This window comes from Equus przewalskii, chromosome 9 (assembly GCF_037783145.1).
Source record: "Equus przewalskii isolate Varuska chromosome 9, EquPr2, whole genome shotgun sequence".
NCBI classification, from domain to species: domain Eukaryota; kingdom Metazoa; phylum Chordata; class Mammalia; order Perissodactyla; family Equidae; genus Equus; species Equus przewalskii.
The window spans coordinates 47,452,428-47,458,322 of record NC_091839.1 but is presented as its reverse complement, the minus strand read 5'-3'; positions in this window follow the sequence as shown (position 1 = coordinate 47,458,322).

Here is a 5,895-nt window from a genome sequence, read left to right as displayed (position 1 = left end):
AGTTAATTGTTGCAGTATGTGACAGTGTTTATGTATGTATAGAACATAGATATAATCTATATTATATGTAATACATTAAAATATATAGTACATATGTATGAGTGTTGCACACATATTATATATAAATATGTAGTGTATAAATATGTGTATTAAATGGTCTCTTCCATTCTAATCACCCTCCCTACTCGTTCATTGTAAAAGGAATATTGTATGCCTTGTGATAATGTTTTATACAATTATTTTTTTGTGTGGTAACACTGATTTATAACATATAAATTTCAGGTGTACATCATTATATTTCTATTTCTGTGGGGATTACATCATGTTCACCACTCAAAGGCAGATTAAAATCCATCACCACACTCATGTGCCTCATCCCGCCCTTTTGCCCTCCTCTCTCCACTCTTCCCCTCTGGTAAACACCAATCTAATCTCCGTCTCTATGTGATCGTTTTTTGGTGTTTTTATCTTCTACTTATGAGTGAAATCATACAGTATTTGGCTTTCTCCTTCTGACTTATTTCACTTAGCATAATATCCTCAGGGTCCATCCATGTTGTCACAAATGGCTGGATTTCATCGTTTTTTATGGCTGAGTAGTATTGCATTGTGTATATATACCACATCTTCTTTATCCATTCATCCCGTGATGGGGACCTAGTTTGCTTCCAAGTCTTGGCTATTGTAAATAATGCTACAATGAACATAGGGATGCGTGTATCTTCACTCATCCATGTTTTCATATTCTTTGGATACATACCCAGCAATGGAATAGCTGGATTGTATGGTAGTTCTATTCTTAGTTTTCTGAGGAATCTCCATACTGTTTTCCATAGTGGCTGCACCAGTTTGAATTCCCACCAGCAGTGTATGAGAGTTCCCTTCTCTGCACATCCATTAACCATAAGTAGACCATTTTGGTCTACTTTCATTCTTTTGCATATGGCTGCCCAGTTTTCCCAAGATCATTTATTGAAGAGACTTTCCTTTCTCCATTGTATGTTCTTGGCTCTCTTGTCGAGAATTAGCTGTCCATAGATGTATGGGTTTATTTCTGGGCTCTCAATTCTGTTCTATTGATCTGTGTGTCTATTTTTGTGCCAGTACCATGCTGTTTCGGTTACAATAGCTTTGTAGTATATTTTGAAATCAGTGAGTGTGATACCTCCAGCTTAGTTCTTTTTTCTCAGGGTTCCTTTAGCAATTTGGGGTCTTTTGTTATTCCATATAAATTTTAGGATTCTTTGTTCTATTTCTGTGAAAAATGTCATTGGAACTTTGATAAGAGTTGCCTTGAATCTGTAGATTGCTGTAGGAGGTACTTTAACTATGTTGATTCTTCCAATCCAAGATCACGGAATCTTCCCATTTCTTTGTGTCTTCTTCTATTTCTTTTAACGACGTTTTATAGTTTTCAATGTATAGATCTTTCATCTCTTTGGTTAAGTTTATTCCTATGTATTTTATTCTTTTTGTTGAAATTGTAAATGGAATTGTATTCTTAACTTCCCTTTCTGCTACTTCTTTGTTAGTGTATACCAGTGCAACTGATGGGGCTGGCACCGTAGCTGAGTGGTTAGGTTCTCACACTCTCCTTTGGCAACCCTGGGTTCACTGGTTTGGATCCTGGGTGCAGACCTACACACAGCTCATTGAGTCATGCTGTGACAGCATCCTAATAGAAGAACTAGAATGACCTACAACTAGCATATACAACTATGTACTGGAGCTTTGAGAAGAAAAAAAAAAGGAGGAAGATTGACAACAGATGTTAGCTCAGGGCCAATCTTCCTCACCAAAAAGTATACTTAAATAAAAAAAAAAGAAAGGAAAAGAAGCATGACTGATTTTTGTATGTTGATTTTGTATCTTGCAACTTTACCATATTCATTTATTATTTCAAAAAGTGTTTTGGTGTACTTTTTAGGGTTTTCTCTATATAAAAATGAAGTCATCTGCAAATAATGACAGTTTCACTTCTTCCTTTCCAGTTTGGGTTCCTTTTATTTCTTTTTCTTGCCTGACTGCTCTGGCTAGAACTTCTGATACTATGTTAAATAAGAGAGGTGAAACTGGGTGTCCTTGTCTCATTCCTGTTCTTAGATGGATAGCTTTCAGTTTTTCCCCATTGAGAATAATATTAGTTGTGGATTTGTCATATACGGCTTTTATGATGTTGAAGTACTTTCCTTCTATCTCCATTTTATTGAGAATTTTTATCATAAACGGATGCTGTATCTTGTCAAATGCTTTCTCTGCATCTATTGAGATGATCATGTGATTTTTAGTCTTCATTTTGTTAATGTGCTGCATCACGTTGATAGATTTGTTGATGTTGAAGCATCCCTGCATCCCTGGAATAAAACCCACTTGATCACGATGTATGATCTCTTTAATATATTGTTGTATTTGATTTGCTAGTATTTTGTTGAGGATTTTTGCATCTATGTTCATCACTGATATTGCCCTGTAATTTTCTTTTTCTGTGTTGTCCTTGTCTGGATTTGGTATCAGGGTAATGTTGGCTTCCTAGAATGAGTTAGGAAGCCTCCCCTCCTCTTCAATTTTTTGGAAGAGTTTGAAAAGGATAGATATTAAATCTTCTTTGAATGTTTGGTAGAATTCTCCAGGGAAGCCATCTGATCCTGGACTTTTATTTTTTGGGAGATTTTTGATTACTGTTTCAATCTCCTTACTGGTGATTGGTCTGTTTAAATTTTCTACTTCTTCTTGATTCAGTTTTGGAAGGTTGTATAATTCTTAGAATTTATCCATTTCTCCTAGATTATTCAATTTTTAGGCATATAGCTCTTTGAAGTAGTCTCTTATAATCTTTCGTATTTCTGAGGTGTCTGCTGTAATCAGTCCTCTTTCATTTCTGATTTTATTTAACACTTTTCTCTTTTTTCATGATGAGTGTAGCTAAAGGTCTTTCAATTTTCTCTATCTTTTCAAAGAAACATGTCTTGGTTTCATTGATGTTTTTCTATTTTTTTCTTATAGTCTCTATTACATTTATTTCCATTCTGAGTTTTATTATTTCCTTCCTTCTACTGATTTTGGACTTTGTTTTTTCTTTTTTTTCCTATTCCCTTATGTTCACCATTAGATTGTTTATTTGAGATTTTTCTTGTTTGTTGAGATATGCTGTATTGCTATAAATTTCCCTCTTAGAAAACTGCTTTTGCTGTAATCCCATAAATTTTGGCATCTCATATTTTCATTTTTATTTGTCTCCATGTATTTTTTTATTTCTCCTTTAATTTCTTCATTGACCCAATCATTGTTCAGTAGCATTTTGTTTAATCTCCACATATTTGTGGCTTTTTTGATTTTCTTCTTGTAGTTTGTTTCTAGTTTCATATCTTTGTGGTCAAAAGAGATGCTTGGTATCATTTCAGTCTTAAATTTATTAAGATTTGTTTTGTGGCCTAATGTGTGGTCAATCCTGGAGAATGTTCCATGTGCATTTGAAAAAAAATGTGTATTCTATGGTTTTTGTAGGGGATGTTCTATATATATCCACTAAGTCCATATGGTCTAATGGGTTGTTTGAGGCCAGTGTTTTCTTATTGATCCTCTGTTTGGATGATCTATCCATTGGTGTAAGTAGAGCGTTAAAGTCCCCTTCTATTATTGTGTACTGTCTATTTCTCCTTTTATGTCAGTTAATAATTGCTTTATATATTTAGGTGCTCCTATGTTGGGTGCATAAATATTTATAAGTGTTATAGCCTCTTGTTGGATTATTCCCTTTATCACTATGTATTATGATACGCTTTGTGTCTTTTGTTACAGTTTTTATTTTAAAGTCTATTTTGTTTGATATAAGTATTCCTACTCCAGCTTTCTTTTCATTGCCATTTGCATGGAGTATCTTTTTCCCTCCTTTCTCTTTCAGTTTGTGAGTGTCTTTAAGTCTGAAGTCTGTCTCTTGTATGCAGCATATATATGGGTCTGGGTTTTTTATCCAATCAGCCATCCTATGCCTTTTGATTGGAGCATTTAGTCCATTGACACTTAAAGTAGCTATTGATAAGTATGTACATGTTGCCATTTTGTTACTTTTTTTCTGGGTCTTTTAGTAGTTCTCCTCTGTTCCTTTCTTCTCTTGATCTGTTCCCTTGTGGTTTGATGGTTTTCTTTAGAATTATGTTTGGGTTCCTTTCTCTTAATTTTTTTTTTTTCTCCCCAAAGTCCCCCGGTACATAGTTGTGTATTCTTCGTTGTGGGTTCTTCTAGTTGTGGCATGTGGGACGCCGCCTCAGCGTGGTCTGATGAGCAGTGCCATATCCACGCCCAGGATTCGAACTAACGAAACACTGGGCAGCCTGCAGCAGAGCGCGCGAACTTAACCACTCGGCCACGGGGCCAGCCCCTTTCTCTTAATTTTTTATGTATTTATTATAGGTTTCTGGTCTGTGATTACCGTGACATTCATATATAGTAATCTATGTATATAGCAATCTATATTAAGTTGATGGTCTCTTTATTTGACCTCTTTCTAAAAGTTCTACTCTTTTACTCCCCTCTTCCCACATTTTATGTTTTTGATATCATATCTAACTTCATTTGTGTGTGTGTATCTGTTGCCCTCTTATCATGGAAATAAATAATTTTAGTACTTTTGTCTTTTGACCTTCATATTATCTTCATAGGTGGTTGATCTGCTACCTTTACTGTGTTTTTGCCTTTACCAGTGATTTTATTGCTTTTCTTTTTTTGATAATTTTATCATTCAGATTTGTGGTTTTCTCTTTCCCACTTAAATAAGTCCCTTTAGCATTTCTTGTAAGACTGGTTTCTTGATGATAAACTCCTGAAATTTTTGCTTGTCTGTGAAACCTTTTATCTCCCCTTGTATTCTGAATGATAACCTTGCCAGGTAGAGTATTCTTGGCTGTACGTTTTTCCCTTTCAGCACTTTAAATATGTAATGCCGTTCCTTTCTAGTTTGTAAGTCTTCTGCTGAGAAATCAGCTGATAGACTTATGGGTTTTTATATTTTCCAATTCCACTGGCTCCTCACACATGCCCTTCCCCACAGAGGTGGATCCACTCGCCCAGCTGCAGAGGATCAAGGCACCCTGCCTAGCAGGCCCAAAAGTTTCCCAAGGGCTTGCTGTTGCATGGGGCCAGTCTCTAGGTTGCCTGCCCTGGTTGAGCTAGATTAAATCAGTGCTCTACTGGGTGTGGCAGACCCTGGGCTAACAGGCCAGGAGAAGACCTCCAATGGTGTCTTCCAGTATCTGGGTCAGCACGCCTGTACTAGGTCACAATAATGGCTGCTGCCAATGTCTCAGTACCTAGAGAGGTCTCACTTCTCACTGGGATGTGCCCAGAGCCTCTCAAGTGAGTGTCTTTTCACCAAAAGACTGCACCTTCCTTTCTGGTGATTTTAGGTTGCTTTGTGAAATGGATGAATTTGTGCAAGAGTCATTTAGGAGCCTGCTTTTCCCCATACGTTCAATAGCTTTTCTGGGAGTATTCCCTGTTGTTGTTAGTAGCTAGCAAAGCCAGATATTATTACACTTGTCTCAGTTGTGCTGAGTCTGAAGGATGCTTATAGTGGGAATGTTCCCCCCTCAGGTACCCCACTTCTCCAGGGAAGCCTGCGTACCTTAGGATTGCTCCTGGCCAGCCATGAAGCACTGCAGCTTGCAAAATTGACTTTTTTTTGCTCTACAGAAAGGAATTTCTGCCTTTTCCACCTCAGTCAGCACTGTCCCTTGTTCCAAGGGTTCTTTTTATCCAGTTTCCAGTTCTTTCTCAGGGATAATTGTTTCAAGAGTAGTTGTAAATTTATTGTGTCTGTCGGAGGAGGTGAGTTCAGAGTTCACCTGCACCACCATCTTGAAACCAACATCTACACTATCATTTTTACATAAACATTTT